The sequence below is a fragment of the Rhododendron vialii genome, chromosome 6a (assembly GCF_030253575.1).
Source record: "Rhododendron vialii isolate Sample 1 chromosome 6a, ASM3025357v1".
NCBI lineage: Eukaryota > Viridiplantae > Streptophyta > Magnoliopsida > Ericales > Ericaceae > Rhododendron > Rhododendron vialii.
The window spans coordinates 6,276,936-6,298,189 of record NC_080562.1 but is presented as its reverse complement, the minus strand read 5'-3'; the positions used below and the strand labels follow the sequence as shown (position 1 = coordinate 6,298,189).

At 37.5% G+C, this 21,254-nt stretch overlaps 1 pseudogene; it reads left to right on the top strand.

The window, feature by feature from the left end:
* Positions 1-8,683: 8,683 nt before the first annotated feature.
* On the top strand, positions 8,684-19,942 carry LOC131328312 (subtilisin-like protease SBT3; annotated as a pseudogene).
* The last annotated feature ends 1,312 nt before the right edge of the window (positions 19,943-21,254 follow it).

Here is a 21,254-nt window from a genome sequence, read left to right as displayed (position 1 = left end):
CAATATTTGTTCTTAAACTGCATTGTAGCATACAAAGGTCACGGGAAGTGTCTCTACAATGGTCATGGGATGTCCACGTTACATTATTTGATAACTGGAGCGTAATTGGAGCGTCAGGCCGAGTCAACTTACGCACACTTCAATTAATTACGGAAGCCCAATTCCACTGCTCTACATTAGACTATTTGAATAAGAATAAAGTAGCATGTGTAAAATATTAGAAGAATACTCCACGTGTGCAATATGATAGAAGAGAAATTTTTTGGTGCTGAGCAGGTACCACGTGGTAGAATCTATCGGCGATCAATCCCAGTCGTTTAAATGTGTATTGGACAGCCCAGATTCATACCTTCTCTCTCCCCCTACCCGACCACTCTCTCTCCTCTTTCTCTCTCTCTATCTCTCTCTCTCTAAAATCACCACCATTGACAAATCGATTTAGTCGTATAGCTGGTGTTCCACTAAGTTTTCTTAAAAAATAAATACTTATTTGCATTTTTAAAACTTAAAAATAATGAACTTGCTAAAATAATTTTTTTATGCAATATGAATTTTCAGAAATGCTATGAGTACGCCAACCATACACGGATGTTGAACGATGCATGCACACACAATTGGCGGTACACGTGAAAAACAAAACTGGGCACAAGGTGGCTCCCACTCTCTGCTTTCTCTCCTGTTTTGAATGAGAGAAAAAAATTTCAAAATCTTGGACTCGGAAAGCTTTAGAGCTAAAAAAAGTTTCTCATAGGGCTCTCATTGAAAGCCTTAGAGCTAAAAATTAATTATGATCTTTTAAGATAAAATGATTAGAAAAATAAGATCTTTGTATCGGTTCAAACAGATTGAAAATTAGAACATACTTAATTTTTTTAGACAGTTTATATATTAAAAAATATAGTTAAAAAATTAAGTGTTCTACTTTTCAATACGTATGGACTAGTGGGAAGATCTTATTTTTCTGATCATTTTATTCTAAAGGGTTATAGTTAATATTTGTTTCTAGAACTTTCATAATTAAATATCTGCTCTTCATTTGATTCTACGATTCTGTTAGGGCTCTCATTGAAAGCCTTAGAGCGAAAAGTTAATTATGATCCTTTAGGATAAAATGATTAAAAAAAACAAAAAAGATTTTCACATTGGTTCAAAAGGATTGAAAATTGGAACACTTAATTTTTTTAGATGTTTATATGTTCAAAAATTAAGTATTCTAATTTTCAATCTGTTTGAACCGATGCAAAGATCTTATTTTCTAATCATTTTATCTTAGAGGGCCATATTTAATTTTTAGTTCTAAGGCTTTTAATAAGAGCCCTATAAGAGAGACCTTTTTTAGCTCTAAGGTTTTCCGAGCCCGACATTTCAAAAATCTTAAAATTTTTTCTTTGATTCAAAACAGGAGAGAGAGTGCAGAGTGGGAGCCACCTTGTGCCCAGTTTTGTTTTTCACATGTACTGCCAATTGTGTGTGCGTGCAACATCCGTGTGTGGTTGGCATACTCATAGCATTTCTTTATGGATTTTATTTGATAGATGTCAATGACATCTTTTGAATGGTACAAAAAAATCAAAAACAAATCATTCTCGTAAATATATTATTTTTAAATTTAAAAAATCACAAATAAATACTTATTTCTTAAGAAAACTTAGTGGTAGTCTAGGACTTATTGTGCCACAAAATTTAGCAATTACTCAATATAATAGGCCAAATAACATAGGACCACTTTTCAATTTTTTTGTGTGTGCGCCCGAGTGCTCAATAAGAGAAATAGAAACTCAAATATCTTTATTCCATTGAGTTAGAAGCACTTACACGTCCATGCATGCACATGGTGGGTTCCAAAGGGTTTTGCCCTGATTGAAAACCTTAGCCAATAATGTGTGGACCAATTAAAGCTAGCCACATCATGTTTGCTATCATAGCCATATTCTTATTGTTTCATCACTTTCATTGTTTGTGTTAAAGAACATTCGAATCCAAAGAAGATCAAAGCAGTGGGACAGTGTTTTGTGTCCTCTCTGGCACTCTTTTTGGGACTTAAGAGTGAGATCTTGTTCCTATTTTTTTTCGACATTTGCATGCGTGCCAACAACTAAACAACTCAGCATACTGCACAATTATCAATAGGATTTTTGTCGCACTTACGTCGAGATCAAAGTTTGAGTTTCACCATGTGCACCGGACGTTACAAAAAAATATTTATCCTTGTTACGTAGCTACAAAAATTTAACTCAATTTTTTTGGCGAGAAAATTGTACTGGAGTAGTATTTAATTACCTATTGAATTAGGAGTAACATTTTGGTGTTCTCGGTTCCTAGCTATTCCATTTTTGGGTGCATTTTCCACTAAGGCATGTCTCAACGGGGACGGACACATGCCAAGGGTGTCCGGCCCCTACACAACTTCAAATCTTTTTACTAATTATAGTAGTCCATTTTATGTTAATTTGAAAAAGTTATAGGGGATTTGTGCTTACGAGTTCCTCGGGTGAAAAATATTTTTAACAATTCGGTATATGTGAAAAAAAATCCTTAAATACAATTTTTAAGTTATCAACAATTTTTTTAGTTACGTGTATAAAATTAAATGACGGCTATGTCTATACGCACAATCTCGTCTCTTTTTTAGACATAGGAAATAGCAACATATACGCAAAGATGGGATGTGATTTGAGAACCGACAGTTGATTATTGAAATTTTTCGGCCGCTGACGACCAGACGGAGAGATTGCAACGGTGGGCATCACTGGTCTTTGAACGGATGGAGTTTGAGGAAGAAAATGATGAGGGGGTGAGAGAGATATAGTACATGTGAGATGGGGAGAGAGAGCACGCCTATATGTTATTTAATCTCAGCATGTCATTATATTCCCCAATCAACGCCACTCAACGGCAATTTTGGAAGAATCATTACCAAAAATCGATTTCGGTCCATTGTTTTTTTTGGTCGGGGTCGGTTCCCGTCTACATTACCCCGAACCAAGTGGGTCGGTCCCCAACACTCAAAAACCAAACCGAGCCGACTGATTTTTATCCCTAAATATGGTAAAGAATCAACGTATACATGCATAGTATGTGATAACATAAAGTTAATACTTTGTTTGATCGAAAACGCAACAATAACTTGTTGGGTTTTGCCCATGTGAAAGAGCTAGAAAGAAAATAATTATAGTTAATTTGTTTTTAATTGGTTCGGTGGTGCAGCAGTGAAAGAGTTGGTTGGCTGGTCATATATTTATTGGCCTATGATATTGTGCTCTTTGGAAGTGGAATGCCGGCTGTGATGTTTCGGATCTCAAAGAGCATTTGTGATGCTTGAAATATGAAGAGTCAAGTGTGTATATCTTTCTCCTGGCCCTATTTAAGTGAAGTGGTGCATGTTGGCTAAGGGAGAGAGAGAGAGAGTGTGGGGAGAAAGAAAGAGAGACTGAGCAGAGAGGAGAGTCAGTCCAAGAACCCCTTTGGGGGGGTCTCTAGCTCCCACCGTGAAGTTTTGTGTGAGAGAGAGAAAAGATGTGAGGGAAAAATAGAGTTGTGGGGGTGAGTGTAAAACATTGTATAGAGCAATGTGTTAGGAGCTCGAGAGGGTTTTACATTTCACATTGTAATCTCTATTTTTCATATAGTGGAAGATTTCTCTATCTCCCGTGGACGTACCCGAGTTTGGGAAACCATGTATTTTGATTGTGTGTGTTCTCTTGTGTGATTTATTTTTTGTTTGTTGCGCTTCCATTGCGGGTGGGATTACCGGGCATAATCCCAACATAACTATGCATGAGCACATGCATTTTACAAAAAAACTCACTAGAGCATCCACAATGTAATAATCAAAATTAAAATATTGCTAAAGTTAGCAGCAATGTGTGCTTAAAAAAATGCTCACATTGTAATAATCAAAGTTAGCAACCTTCTAACCAATAATCAAATTTGGGCATTTGAATAATCAAAAGTAACAATGTGTAGCTTAACATTGCTAACTTTAGCAACCTTTTAAATGAATAATCAAAAGCTGACGTGTCAAATTTTGATTATTCACTTTTGATTATTACATTGCGGATGCTCTAAGCTCCGAATTAAGAGAAAAACCCATAACTTTAGCCTTGAAGAATTTAATTTCCATAAAATTATTTGAGTAACTCGAGAATTTTTTATTGAAAATATAGAAAGATAATTTTACTCTATCAATTCAAAATTTAAGAAAGGCAAAAAAAAATTGAAGGTCGACTTAGTATTGACTTACCCAATTTGGGAAATCGTTTCTTACTCTCATGCAGATCATGAAACATATATAATAATAGCACGAAGAACGTATATTGTTGATACTAATGATACATTAAACCTTGTCTACAAATGATATAAGTCCCATACCACATTTACGCTACAATCATGTAATCTAATACATAACCAATACCGAAATGTCAGATATGGATGCTAAAAAATAATTTTTATAATTTTTAAACTTAAAAATAATATTTTTGCGAGAATAATTTTTTTTTTTACCATTCAGAAGATGTCATGGACATCTATCAAATAAAATCCATACAGAAATACTATGAGTACACTAAGCATGCACGGGCCGAATGTTGCATGCACACACAATTGACAGTACACGTAGAAAATAAAACTGGGCACAAGGTGACTCCCACTCACTACACCAATCACGCACGGACCGGATGTTGCAAGGACCGGACGTTGCACGCACACATGTATTAACACACACTTACATGGATTTCTGATTAGAAGATTCCGTTCCTTCACGCGTACGTACGGCATACCAATATATATTCATTCATGCATATATGGACCACTCAATTTAAAGTGCAACAACAAAGTGGATATTCTTGAATGACAGTGTTGGAGATATTATCTTGAATATTCCCCTCCCCGATCGAGATAGACACAAGCTCCTGACCACCCATCTAATTGGATTGGTTCCTGTCATGTCATGGCATGGGATTAAAATCTACAGAGGACCTCACCATTGTCTATGGGAAAATCTTGGCAGAATCAAAGCCTAGAAAGAGAAATTTGGAGCATCCACGTAGGAGTGAGCCAAAAATCCATCAAACCCCGAATTCAGTCCAAATTAATTCAAACCGAAAGATTTTTTTGGTTTTTTAATAGTATGGTTTGGTTATGGTTTTTAAAAAATTAGAAACCGCGTTATATGGTTCGGTTTGTGGATTCACGTTCACGGTTATGATTTCAAACCTATACGAACTATATAATACACACATATTATATATATATATATATATACATATATATATATATATATATAAATATAAATTTTAATTATGATTCACCAAATAAATATGGGAGCCTTAGTCAACAACTTTCCTAATTTATTGTTCATATTAAATCCAACGCAATATTTAGTTTTTCTTCTATGTCAAGATAATTTAGACTAAACTTCTATAAATCCACCGCAATAATTAATTAGTTGATTGATGTTAGTGTGTTTTGATAATATTAATGGAATTGATTTTAATATAAGTTTTTTTTTGAATTTATCTTCGTAATGTTGAGTACTTTAAATATTTTTGAAGATGATAGCTTAGTTCAAAGTAAACCGTGATTTAAAACCAAATCTGAACCGTATTTTAATGGTCTGGATTGGTTTGGTTCTCTATTTTTTGTGAGTTAGTTTAGTTCTCTAAATTCATAATTCATATATATTGGTTTATTATAAAATCGAACCAATCCGGACCATACTCACCCCAAATCCACAGAGGTCTCGATCAATCACCATTGTTTTGGAGAAAGGAATGAACAACGTCCATATGGAATCACACTCATCCAACGAAAATCCAGGAAATCACCCCCAGAGCACATTCATCAGAGATGTCAATATGATCCTCAATAGAAACGGGAATTGAGTTGTCCCATATTTACCGAGCGTACGTCCAACCAATGTGCGGACCATCTGGCAAGGCCACTCGGGGGCTGAACAAAATGACCCTCTCGTGGTTACGGTTGAAGCTCCCCTATCTATTAGGGAGTTATTGATAAGAAATAGCCTAAATCCAAGGCAGATCCTAGATTAGGTGTTTTCTGGTTTTTTAGTTATTGAAATATGCGCTTTGATCTACTAGCTCTTCTGATGCAGACTTTGTTTTGGCTTTAGCCGTTTATGAATTTTCGATTTACCTAAAAAAAAAGAGTAAGTGCAATGTCCTACGGCCATTCTTCTCTACATACCTCAAGGCATTTCAAAGTGTTGTGTACTTTCTCTATTCATGTAAATATATGGACGACCCGATTGTGCAGATGAAAGAAACAGTTGTCATTTCAATAACATCATAACTTTGAGACGGCCAACAATGATACTGCTGAGCCTATAGTAGATCCGATTAAAATTTTGTAATTGGTTGCCCAAATGTACGATTGTTCGTACGTTGCCAACAATTTATCGATGTACGATCAATTGACCTCCAAATATTTAACTAGATAGCTACAAATAGATATTACGCAGATGAAAGAAACAGTTGCCATTTTAATAACATCACAACTTTGACACGGCTAACAATGATTGCCAATTCATTCCTTGTATTAGAAGTAGCTTCTTTTTTCTTGAGCCTTTGTTTTGTGGTTATAATAAAAGATCAGCACTTTGTACCCACATAACACATCGTTTCGGCATCATCATGATATCTTTTGGAAAATTTGTTGAGTTGATTAAGTATTTTTGCTTTTGCCAGTTGATTTCGGAGTAAAAAATATGTGCATGGAACATACCAAAGTGGATGTTAAGAAAATAGAGTCCCACATTGTTTGGGAGTGGAATGAGTGATCACTTAATAACATTTGGGACTTCTCCACTCATTGTCAATTGGTTTTGAGATAGACATAAAGTTTCTACAGGGTATCCGAGCGGGGCCAGTTCCACCCCACATTTTATAAAATTCACAATCCACACCCTACGATGACAGACCAGCAAAAAGGATGCACGATGATAGGACCCAAAAGTGGCCACATGTGACAAACCTCAAACGTGGCTGCACGTGAGGGGGGATGTTAAGAAAATAAAGTCCCACATTGCTTCGGAGTGGAATGGGTGATCACTTAATAACATTTGGGACCTCTCCACTCATTGCCAATTGATTTTGAGATGGACATAAAGTTTCTACAGATTGGATTGACGCTTGATATCGTAGCTCATGGAAATTAAAACCATTTTGGACAATTTGTTGAAGGAATTATGAATTATTTGATGCCTTCGGAGTGCAATCACATGTGGTAAGCTTATTAATTACACAATTGTTATGATCACTTTGCGATGACTTCTCTTCATTTTGCAAGGTAACATCGGGCAACTACTGTACTAAATCAAACAAAACCAGACCGAGTCATAAGTCCTAATCAATTGGGTTAGGCTATATGAATTTGCTGGTGACTTCTTTAGTGTTTGGAAATGATAAGCCTGATTCATAGTCTTGGAAAATTATGGGGAGATTCGCTTAATTTCTTTCCACCTAAAGAAGAAACCAAAGCTTGATCGTTATAAACGTCAAGGTATTGATTATTTTCTTTTTCTGGTTAAGTTATGGAATTGATGTGGCTAAACTAGGAGTTGTATAAATAAAAAGGTATACATTAAGGCTCTCCGGACAGTTTTATGGTGCACCTTCCCGTCGAATTTCTATGATTCGAGCCGTTCAAAGTAATCAGAATATGATTTTAAGGGTACCCGCGAGAAATCAACAAAAAAAAAGAAGTAGATTGAAAAGGGCTTGATCGGAGTAGTTTTCATTGAACGGTTTAATAAAAAACTGCTCAAATCAAGCCTTTCCCGGTCATTTGTTTTTCTGATTACACACGGGTACCCTTAAAATCACGTTCTGCACACTTTGAGCGGCTCGGATCATCGAAATTTGCTCGGGAATGGAGAGGTCCGCACGGTAAACTGGTAAGGGATCCCTGACTGGATAATTTGTGTACATTTAGGTGGCTTAGATTCATCATCAATAGTTCGGTTATATATGTACCATTCATGGATTCTGCAGTTTGAGCTCGAGGTTGCGATCATTAAGGGCTCGGCTAGCATAGTTTAATAAATGAGCCGAGCTTGAAAATGGTTTTTGGTTCATCTACTAACAACCCGAGCTTGATTTAGCCGTAGCTTGGCTCATGTCGATAAGCACGGATTTTTTTGGCTCAACTCATTATACAGCCTCGTTTAGTATGCGAATAGAACTTGAGTTCTCAAATACATAGAACTTGAGCTAACATATTTAGGCACGATTCGAGCTGGATACTCACTCAACATTAACGATTCGAGCTTGAAGACCCTAAAGCAAAGCTTGGCTCAGCTCGTTTCAAGTCTGAAGAACAAATAACAATCTCCTATGCCTGGTGTGGATTCTCCAATGGTTAATTAACTTTAGTATAATCTGTCCTTTGTAACATCCATTTGGCCTAACTTTAATATACACAATGCCGTTAATGCACTTCTTTATCTTTTTTTTCAATTATCAGCAAACATAATTTTATTAATCATAGCAATGAGTTACAATTAAAAGGAAATGGCATCACAACGGGGAGAACCTGGCATGTCACTTGTTTATCTTAATCCTGTATCACTCTCCTACGTCATACATGCTTCTATTTAACGTTACATAACATGTTGGTGTCAAGTGTCAACTGTCAAAGTAGAAGTGTTTTTTTCCTTACAAAAAACATGAGGCTAAGCAATGGGTCTTGTCTTCTCATATTGACCATGGTTTCTTGTCTCTCCCCACGGCACTTTGATTTCGGCCGAGAGGTCCACCCACATTGTCCACATGGACAAGTCTTTCATGCCCAAGGCTTTCACTAGCAGCCACAACTGGCATTCCTCCGTCGTTGATTCCGTAAAATCAACGGAGACGGAAACATCAGACGATTGCCATTCCGCGTCGCAGCTCCTCTACAGCTACGACAATGTACTGGATGGCTTCAGCGCAGTCCTCTCGAAAGATGAGCTAGAGAGCTTAAAGAAGTTACCGGGGTTCGTCTCGTCTTACCCTGACAGGAAGGTAACAAAAGACACCACCCACACCACGGAGTTCCTCGGCCTCAGTCATGCCACCGGACTGTGGCCGGCTTCACACTACGGCAAAGACGTTATCATTGGGATGATCGACACTGGCGTGCGGCTAGAGAGCAAGAGCTTTAAAGACGATGGGATGGCCGCTATCCCGTCAAAATGGAAAGGAACATGCGAGGAAGGTTAAGACTTCAACTCCTCATTGTGTAATTTGAAGCTTATTGGAGCTAGGTACTTCAACAAGGGGCTTCTGGCTGCAAATCCTGGTATTAAACTTAGTATGAACTCAGCAAGGGACACCGAGGGTCATGGGACCCACACTTCCTCGACTGCTGGTGGAAACTATGTAGAAGACGTATCGTTTTTTGGCTACGCTTCGGGAACTGTGAAAGGGGTCGCGCTGCTAGGGTGGCAATGTACAAAGTCCTTTGGACGAAGGAGGCTATGCCTCTGACGTTCTCGCTGGGATGGAGAAGGCAGTAGCTGACGGCCGGGCGGATGTAATATCAATCTCGTTGGGTTTCGATTCCCTTCCTCTTTACGAGGACCCGATTGCCGTAGCTTTATTTAGAGCGATGGAAAAGGGTATCCTCGTTTCTTCCTCAGCTGGAAATGAAAGCCCGGAGCTTAGGCTGTTGCACAATGGAATTCCGTGGGTCTTGACCGTTGCAGCGGGATCGATAGACCGGTGGTTTGCCGGGACGTTAACTCTTGGAAATGGGTTAACCATCACTTGCGAGTGCCGTTGTGGACAACAGCCCTCTCCTCTACAACAAGACTTTATCAGCATGGTCGTTTTTTACGCAAATTTCTGTGCTTGCTAACTGACATATGGAGGCGGCTATCTTCATCTCAGATGATCTAGATGTTAGGAAACCGAATCCCCAAGACTCAGTAATGACGCGTATAAATTAGACAAAAAAATTATAAAATCCTATAAAGCGGAATTAGGGTTCTACCTCAACTCCCTGCGACATGAACGCAGGTTGAACTTGTTATAGCACGCCTTGCTATAAACCACGAATATTGCTCGACCATACCTTACGATCTTCTATCGTATTCCCTCCACGTCTAGAACACGAACCAAGTGTGAACTCTTTCCTGATCTGTTTGCTCTCTCTAAATCTGCCTCTATTTACTGAATAATAGAAGAACATCAAACTAACCTAGAGAGCATAACGTGTATATATAGGGCTACGATAGGGATCTAAGGAGTAATAAGTCTGGGCTCCCAGTGTAAATAAGAAAACCTAATCCTGCCAGGATTCTATTTCTTATTTCACTAATTATAATTCACCCCACTATAGAATTATAATTGTACTCCCGTCTTTATCTCAATTATATTACGAGCTCCATGATATTAAATACTTATTAATCTCCCAACGTTAAGATTACAGATACCCGTTGATTAAAATAAATTACTAACAATCTCCCACTTAATCAACATCTTATCTTGAGACTATCCCCGTAACTTATTCGATATGTCAGATGCAAATATCCACCTGCATGGTGTGATATAATCGAAACTTATAAGCTTACTCAAGGGGTATCATCAATCCTAACTGGGACGTGGATTCCATCAATAATTAATAGTTGTAATATACATAATGTTGCTACCCAACTCACCGAGACTATTGACCGTATAAAGATCTCATTCTTTAATGAATCAAAATCAACAACATTAAATATATACCTCTAATAATTATTTTTGGATTAAGAGCATAAGCATTCATAATAACCATGAGGTTTCAATTGTCTTATAAAGTTAGTATAAAGACAATTACCTCTATATGGTCCCGTTCAATACACACAAAGTGTACTAGCACAATGAGTTAGAACTAGACACACATGCACAACATACAATAATATTATGCAAATATTGCCCATAAAAAATTCTCATCAAAAAGCGATAAAATTGATTATTACATAATAATATTAATCCATCATATAAAAATCATAATTTTTACATAACTTCTTAACAAACTCCCACTAAGACTCAAAGCTATACTGCTATGCATCCCACTCTCATTCCCTCTATGTGACTATCAAAAGTCTAAGCTTGTAAGCTATACGTAAAAGGATCTGCTAGGTTGTTTACCGATGCGATCTTGGACATAGCTACATCACATCGCTGAACGATCTATCGAATCAGGTGATACTTACGCTCGACGTGTTTTCCTTCTTATGAGTCAATGGCTCCTCAGAATTAGCAATTCCATCACTATTGTCACAATAGATGTAATAGCTAATTGCACTAAAGGAATCACTTCTAAATCCATCAAGAAGTTTCTAAGCCAAACGGCCTCTTTGGCTACTTAAAAAGCTACCACATACTGCGCCTCCATGGTGGAATCAATCAATGCACGATTGCTTGATACTCTTGTAGCTTATGGCTCTACCACCTAGGTAAACACATATCTCGAGGTATACTTCTGGAATCCTTATATGACACAAAGTCTTAGTCTGTGTACCCATAAAGTATCAGACTATTTGACTGGAACACCAACATATGATCTCTTGTTCTTTTCAGATACTTGAGTATATGTTTCACTACAGTCCAATGCTTTTGCCCTAGATTACACTAAAATCTACTAACCATGCTAACAGCAAAGCAAATATTAGGTCTAGTACACAGCATAGCATACATGAGACTTCTTACTGCCAAGGTATAAGGAACTGCTTTCATCTTCTCCATCTCCTCATGTGTCTTACGACACTGATCCTTGGATAGGTTGATTCCATGTCTAAAAATGGAGGAACCCTTTCTTGGAATCCTACATGCTAAAACGAGCAAGGATCTCATCAATATAAGTAGCTTACGATAAGCCAATGTGACTGGCTTCTCCCAAGTCCTTCATATCGAATTGGCTAGACAGTCACATATTTACCGAAGACACATTCCCACATCATTTTCGATTAGCAGAATATCATCTACATATAGTACCACGAACACCATCACTTTTTCGTTGCGCTTCTTGTACACACATGACTCATCCAGACATTGATCAAAACAAAAAAAAACTTGATTGCTTGATCAAAACGGATGTTGCAAGATCTAGATGCTTGCTTGAGTCTATGAATAGACTCTTTAAGCTTACATAACATGTGTTCTTGACCATTTACTATGAATCTATCCAGTTCCATTATCTAGATACATTCCCAATGGGTTTAATCCCTTCGGGTGGTTCTACAACATCCCAAATTTAATTAGAGTACATAGAATCCATCTCTGATCGATTTCATAGTCTTTTGTCAAAATTCTGCATCTTTATCTTCTAGTTCCTCATTGTAGTTGCAGGGTTCAGCATGTTGATCTTCAGGGATCGTATCATAAGATTCTCTCAAGAACGTATACCGATTGGGTAAGACAACAACCCTCCCGCTACGATGAGGTACCAGTGTTTCAATAACTCTTTCTTGTAGTGTAACCTCACGTACTATTAGTGTTGAAGAAGTCTTTGTCGGTCCCTCTCCTTTCAATTAATCTAGAACAATCTTGCTTCTAGGCTTGTGGTTTATTATATAGTCATCTTCTAAGAACCGCGCATTAGTGCTAACAATGACCTTCTTATCCGTAGGACTATAAAACAGTCCACCTTTCGTTCCTCTAGGGTACCCTGCAAACAAGCAAAACTTCTGTCCTCGATTCCAATTTATCTGCGTTCTCATTTAGCACATGTGCTGGACTACCCCAAACCTGAACATGCTGCAGATTAGGTTTGCGCCCAATCCATAGTTCTGTGGGTGTAGATGGTACTAACTTAGATGGTACCAAGTTAAGAATATACGTTATTGTTTCTAGTGCATGTCCCCAAAACAAAAATTGGTAAATTTGAATAACTCATCATTGATCTCATCATATCTATAAGAGTCATATTCCTTCTTTCTGCTAAACCATTTTGACGTGGAAATCTGGTGTTGATAACTGGGATGTAATCCCTTCAGCTAACAAGTACTCCCTAAACTCTCCCAAGAGGTATTCGCTTCCATGATCAGATCGCAGTGTCTTAAGACATTTACTCAGACGTTTTTCCGTTTCCGCCCTATACTCCCTGAATTTCTCAAATCATTCGGACTTACGGTGCATCAAATAAATATATCCAAACATTGAGTAATTATCAATCAAAATGATGAAATACTCAAAACCACCTCTTGCTTGGACATTCATGGGTCCACACAAATCAAAATGAACTAATTTCAATGGCTCTTTGGCTCTATAACCTTTTGCTGGGCCTCTTGGTCATCTTACCTTCTAAAACAGGATTCACAGACTAGAAGTTCCTCAACTTCTGATGAACCTAAAGGTCTATTCTTGACCAGTCTAGAAATCTTATTCAGATTAATATGACCAAGACATAAGTGTCAAAGATACGTTTGGTTCAATTTAGAAGGCTTTTTTTTTTCCTCTTACATGGTAAATTATTAGTGTTATTCAATTCATGCAGTTGCACTGTAAGAAATATAGGATTAATAAAGTAGAGATTATACATCAATGAATCAGAATAGATAAAACGTTTATTTAACTTAATAACCACAAAATTACTAAAATAAACCAAATATCCATCTTTAATCAACTTAGAAACTGAAACCAAGTTTCTTCTAAGTGTGAGAACATAAAGACAATCTCTCAAAATTAAACTCCTATTATTATTAAAATTTAAAAAAATATTTCCTACTACAACTGCTGCCACTCTCGTAGCATTACCCATGTGCAGATAAATCTCTCAATCACCTAGTCTTCTAGTTTTTTGGAACCCATGCAATAAATTGTAAACATGATTAGTGGCTCATGTATCCACACACCAGGTACTAGTAGATAACACCACTAATCATGATTCAACGACTAGCGAAAGGATCTATCTTGATTATTCACTTTATTCAGATAAAATAGACATTTCTTCTTCCAGTGTTCTTGTTGCTTGCAGTGAAAACACTTGCCCTTAGGTTTTTTCACTCCATCTTGAGACGTATGAACTGCCTCCACAACCTTTTTCTGAGACTTGTTCTGCTTCTTCTTGCCTTTCAACTTAGAAGTAGAAGCCTTCTCTGCCACTAGCACTGATGATGGTTTTTTCCCAACCAAAAGACCCTCAGCTGCTTGGAGTTTCTTAAGAAGTTTCGCCAAAGATAAATGCATTTTGTTCATAGAATAAGTCAGGCGAAAACTGATAAAACTCTCAGACTGCAGTGAGTTAAGAACGAAATCGATCTGGGTTTTCCTATCAATTTCAGCTCTAAGGATCTCTATTTCATTAAGAAGAGCTATCATCTTCAGAACATGATCCCTAATCGGGGTCCCTTCAACATGGGTAATACTCACCAATTTTTATAAAATTTTGTTTCTTGTTCTGTGGCATTCTTATCAGGTCTAGGAGAGCACACCTCAGACAACACAAATTTATGTCCTTCAGCAGTTAACACAATATTCAATTTTCTTTTTTAGTCAATATAATTCAATCCAGTAAGTTTATTTTCTTTGAAAATAATGACAAGTGGATTGAAAGAGCCCATTTTTGAATCTGAGAATCAACTAATATAACAATTAATTATTAAGGGCAATAAAAAACTTTAAATTTCATTTTAATATTGGTCGTTTGCTCCGATGATAATAATAATTCGGAATAATACCCCAAGCGTAGGGTTTAACTTGTCGATTGAAGCATAATAAACCGGAAATCCGGGATCGTACCCAAGGGAATAATTATATGGCTTACTCGGATTTGTAGATGCAAGTAGGGGCTTTCGGCTTTTAGACAGCCAACTTTGTTTTACTTTAAAAGGTGGAAATAAAAGGGCTAAATTAAAGCGAATTAACTAAGGAAAAGATAGGCTAGGTCTAGGAATTATTAACATCCAAGACCTGAGCTAAATCACACTCGTCACCCAATTACACAATTTAAGATACTTGATTATAGTTCTCAAATTGGAAAATAAAATGATTTGAGAATCAAGCTAGCTCTAGAATTCATTTGGCAAATACCTCGTGCGAAAGAGCTATAAGCATCATGTGTGGTGGGTAGGCGAAGCTCCCACTTACACATGATCAAAGAGGTTAACACCTCGGTGATTTGACAAACAAATCCGAACCCCACATCAATTTTCGAATCAAAGTTTAAAGCTTTATCGGGTGCAAAATGCAATTTTCGCCCGAGTCATGAGATGCTAATCATCCCATGACTTAACCCTTGAAACTACTCACTCATATCTAGAGAGATAAAAGCAAGCAAAAATCTACTTGACATAATTGAAATAACAAGACTAGAAGAAAATTAGAGATTAAGATAGATCGGAAGAAGATAAACAACTTTAATAAATGCAACAATAACAAAAAGTAACAACTAAGGACAGAAAATTAAAAGATAAGCGCTGGAAAAATGAAGAACAATAAGAACACTCAAGAACAATTTGAATCTAGATCTATATCTAAAATTAGGTAGGGGAAATTATAGTTACCCCCCTCTAACTATGCCTCGCATACACTTACCCCCCTTTAACTTTGTTTTTTGGCACTTAACCCCCTCAAACTAACGGAAATTCAAACGGTCATAACTTCTTCATCCAAAATCGAAAATATGCAAATTATATATCGATTTCGAGGTCTTGAAGTCAGCTTTCTAATGACACCAAAATCATATCACGATTCAAAGCACACAGAAAGTTATGATCAAAATGATCTTTTTGTCTACCAGCCCTTACTCTTTTGATCATAACTTTCTGTGTGCTTTGAATCGTGATGTGATTTTAGTGTCATTAGAAAGCTGACTTCAAGATCTCGAAATCGATATATAATTTGCATATTTTCAACTTTGGACGAAAAAGTTATGACCGTTTGAAGTTATGATCGTTTGAATTTCCGTTAGTTTGAGGGGGTTAAGTGCCAAAAAACAAAGTTAGAGGGGGGTAAGTGTACGCGAGGCATAGTTAGAGGGGGTAACTATAATTTCCCCAATTAGGTAAGCAAATCTAATTCTACATTTCTATCTACTCTACTTGTTTGTACAAAACAATGAAATAAGCTTTTATACTTCTAAGCTCCGCGCCTAGAATATTCCCTAGATGCTCTGAAAATCCCGTGCTAAGCCCCTCGGCATCGATGGCAACGGCCTTAGAAAGCTCTGCTATGGGGCTCGGCATCGATGTAAAGCATTGCATCCCATCGATGCCGAGCTCAATAAGAGACTGGACCACTAAGGGGCTCGGCAGCGATGTAACAAATGGCATCCCATCGATGCCGAGCTCAATAGCTCAAAGTTCTGCCTTGGCTGCCTTCCTCTTGCTCGGGCAATGACAGGTTCTGCTCGGGCAAATCATCTTCTGCCTTGGCCATCCAGCTTCTGCTCAGGCAATGACAGGTTCTGCTCGGGCAAATCTCCACCGCATCTTATTTTCATCCTCTAAACTTAAGTAAAGATTGCATTTTAAACCTTTCTTTTACCTTTTCTTTACTTGAATTTATTTAATGAAAATAAGGAAGTACCCCCCATTTGGAAACAATGGCATTACCAGAATTTTGAGATTTCAATACAATCAAAATGTTGACCCCCAGCTTTTAGTGTAAAACAAAAAACAGCACACTTTTCTATCGAATAAATGGCTCAAAACATGACCTTAATCTTTGAATAAAACCTTGCAATTTTGAAGTTGCTCTTAGAAAAATTCAAGGATCAATTACCGCCATTTTTTATCTCGAAAATCGATATTTTTTCGAAAAGTGATTTTTCCATACTTAAACAGATTTTCAGGGGCCGACAGGGTCTTTATTGGTTCCTCGGGTACTTGGACGCACTCGGGCCATGGATGATGTCAAAATATGTCTTATTCACACGATTTACCTGAAAGCACTAAAAACATACCTTATGAGTAAACGCAATTAAGAAGCAACTAATTAAGCGATGAAATTAACTAAAACTAGATACTAGCGCACCCTGCATTGCATTAATGGGTGCTTATCATTCCCTCAACCACATGTTAAAAGAAAAATATTGGTAACCCTACACACCGTGAAGAGCATGCCTCGATAGGAAGTCTTCTACTCTTTATCATTCGTGTAGATAGGCACAATTTTTTAATTTTACTATCTAGACACTATATCATGCTAAGCAAAATTAAATAGCCAATATAGTTTCGGTCCTATAAATAATAATAGTGATTCAGATGGTGAGGATACTATTATTTATGGCTAAGCGTATACCATTACCTAACTCCATGACCCATTGTTCTGTTATGAATTACCTCTGATGGAGAAGTAATTCACACAATAATTATCTTAAAGCTATCCCTTTAGGAAGTTTGTACCGATGATACCACAATTAATTTTGTCTAATAGGGAGGAAGGTTCTGAAACCAACACACAAAATTAATTATATCACCTACGAATTAGCAATGGAGACCATGAGATTTATCCAAAATAAATTTCCTTTCCCACTTAGTTATTTAAAAAATAGGTAAGGGTTATCAAATTTTCGAGTTTGCAGAAAACGTGATCTAGGTCAAAGGCTATATATTACTATGTTGTCTCAATATGGTAAACTATCACATATGCAAACACTCATGGAAACATGCATAAACATGAATAAGGAAACATAATAAAATATGCATCCCAACTATTATGGTCAAAGATGCAATCCTTAAGTAACAAGGAATCCTTCCAAATTTGAAATCCTTAAGCAATAAGGAGTCTTTCCAAACTTGAAATTCTTCGGCTATACTTGTGTAGAAGACTTAGATAGTTTGAATCAATCAAAAAAACCAAAATCCAACCGTGCTTAGGCAAGAAATTTCGGATTTGACATATTTCCGCGTAAACTGCACAGCCTTTAGTATTTTGGCCATATCTTCCTCATCCGACCTCCAATTGAAGTGATTTAAATTGGGTTGGATTCGAAATTCAATTATCTACAACGTTTGTGAAGAACAGATTTTCTAATTTCAACATTTACTGGGTCGAAATAGCCCTGTAATCAGACCCTACGAATCTGAAAAAAATCTGTTGCAAGTCAAACAACTTGTATCTTTTGTATCTATCATTTTCGATCTTCGAATAACCGTCGAATGCTATTATAATCGAAGAAAAATAGAAACATTGATCTTATGCCTCCATTGGAGTTCACATGCTACGGCATCCAATAAATAACAATAACCACGAAAAAAAAATTATCGTGGCATCTAATCACATAAAATCAATAAAAATCATGTGACCATAATAGCTGGGTAAGAACGCTGCAAAACAAGGGTTAGTACAGTTCTACGTTCTACCCTCTATAACCTACGGACAACATGGCTTGTTTAATTCATACGCGTGATTATAGCCTGCTCTGATACCACTGTTAGGAAATCGAATCCCCAAGACCCAGTAATGACGCGTACAGATTAGACAACAAAAATTGTAAAATTCTATAAAGCGGAATTAGGGTTCTACCTCAACTCCCTGCGACACGAACGCTGGTTGAACTTATTATAGCACGCCTTGCTATAAACCACGAATATTGCTCGACCATACCTTACGATCTTCTATCATATTCCCTCCACGTCTAGAACACGAACTAAGTGTGGACTCTTTCGTTATTTGTTTGTTCTCTCTAAGTCTGCTTCTATTTACTGAATAATAGAAGAACATCAAACTGACCTAGAGAGCATAACGTGTATATATAGGGTTACGATAGGAATCTAAAGAATAATAAGTCTGGGCTTCCAATGTAAATAAGAAAACATAATCCTGCCAGGATTCTATTTCGTATTTCACTAATTATAATTCACCCCACTACAAAATTATAATTGCACTTCCGTCTTTATCTCAATTATATTACGAGCTCCATGATATTAAATACTTATTAATCTCCCCACGTTAAGATTACAGATACCCGTTGATTAAAATAAATTACTAACACTAGAAATATTCGAGTTCAATGTTTTTCCTTTTCCCGGAGTCGTTAATAGCTCGAAGGATGGGCGGGTGGTGATCAGACATGTTGAAAGCAATGGTGCTAATTCTACAGCCAGCATGAGTTTCCAACAGACTTTTGTAGGTACCATAGGTGCGCCTGCAGTTGCTGCATACACTTCAAGGGGTCCTGCGCCGAGCTATCCTGGTATCCTGAAGCCAGAAGTGATGGCAGTGATGGCACCCGGCACCCTAGTTTTAGCAGCATGGAATCCGACTTTAGTCACAGCTGGAATCGAGTCAAATCTTGCGTTGTCCAGCGATTACAACATAATTTCTGGGACATCCATGGCCTGCCCTCATGCTTCGGGCATAGCTGCGCTATTGAAAGGCGCCCACCCAAAATGGAGTCCCGCTGCTATACGGTCTGCCATGGTGACCACGGCGAGCCCCAACGATAACACTCTCCATCCAATCCGTGACATTGGTCAAGGTTTTGACATCGCTACGCCGCTTGCTATGGATGCAGGTCAAGTTCGTCCTAACATGGCACTTGATCCGGGTCTGATATATGATGCTACTACACAAGACTACGTAAATCTCATATGCTCCATGAACTTCACCAAGAACCAGGTCTTGACCATAACAAGATCAAACTACAATTGCAAGAACTCGTCTTCTGATCTCAATTACCCGTCGTTCATTGCTTTGTACAAGGCAACGCACGTACCTGAGATAACCAAGCATTTTCAGAGGTTTGAGAGGGTTGTCACCAATGTAGGAGAAGGTGCAGCACTGCAGCCACTTATAAGTTTAAGGTGACCGCACCACTGGGTTCTAGGGTTACGGTCTCGCCGGATACGTTGGTGTTTCTGAAGCCAAATGAGAAGAAGGCATACTCCATGACCATACATTACAATGGGGACAAGAATGGTACCGTGACATTTGGTTCCCTAATCTGGATTGAAGAAAATGGAGCACACACAGTTAGAAGCCCAATCGTCGTGGCCCCGATAATCAACGTGTGGTGAGCATTGCAATATCCAAGGGATGTTTGTGGAATTGCCATCTTGAATTTACTTCAATCGATGATTTTGAATGTGTCCCAATAATATGTGTCCAAGGAAAATAAAGTTGTGTTTTTATCGGCAAAGAAAGTAATATTTCAATTCAAGGAAAATAAAGTTAGGTTGTGTTTCTTGATTTCACTTTAAGTTGAGAGTTTACATTCTGTAAAGTGAATATTATCTTGATTTTTAATGATGTTATTTTCTAATATTGTCTTGTATCTCCTATAATGGTCAAGTTAAGTTTAGGTCAGCCTCAAGCCCACCAATGGTATTGACATCGTTTACCTACCAAAAAGACCAGCCGGCCGGCCGACATGGCCATTGTTAGAAAAAATTATAGTAATTGATAAGTAGCAGCAATATTGGCGACATCTAAGAGATGAATAAAGTAATGACAGCTTGTTTGTGTTGTGATGCCGGCTTTCTAAAAATTTGTACAAAAAAGAAAAGAAAGAAGAGATTTGTTTAACTGATAAGCTTCTATGGGCTTACTTTTCGCTTTTGGCCTCTGTAATCAAATGAAAATGCACTTTGCAAGAATTCATTTTGTGGATAGGGAGTCAAACACCTAAAACTAGGAAGGGAGAAATGAAACATCCAAACATGCAGTCAATTTTTACAACCCGGATGACGAATATACCCCCAACAATTCGAGCAAGGACTGCCCCTTGTCGTTCAATATATCCGGCACATTTGTGCTCTACAAACCCTACCCTCGTTTTTGTGAGCACACCTTTTAGAACAGAGAAGTTTGGAGGTTTAAGAGTTCTTGCCGAACAGAGCGCCATTTTCGTCGATCTGCAGCCTTATTTTTCCATTCCCTTTTATTGTCTGTGATACGGAATTGAAACTATGCTGGGTTTCACTTCCATGTGGATGGACTAGGTTCTTGATGAGGTGGTGGTTAACATTAATCTACTTTGATATCAGAGCAGGTAATAGATTCTGGCATATGTTCGAAATTCACTCTACCTAATGAACAAATATTTGGATGTACGTGTTTAGCCCACAATTGCATAATATTCTTCAATCTTGTTATGCACGCCAGATCTCGATTGGCGTTGTAATCTCCTTAGATTGGAAGGTCAAACACCAAAAAAAAATATACATAGTCAAACGTAATATGAAGCTACACATGTAATATATTGTTATTTTTGAACAACTAAGAAAATTTATTAATTTTTGAATGGATCATTTACAAAGGCTAAAATGAAATGGTTATCAAACGGCATCACAACCGACGAGATACATTTCCACTAGGTCAGCACCTCTG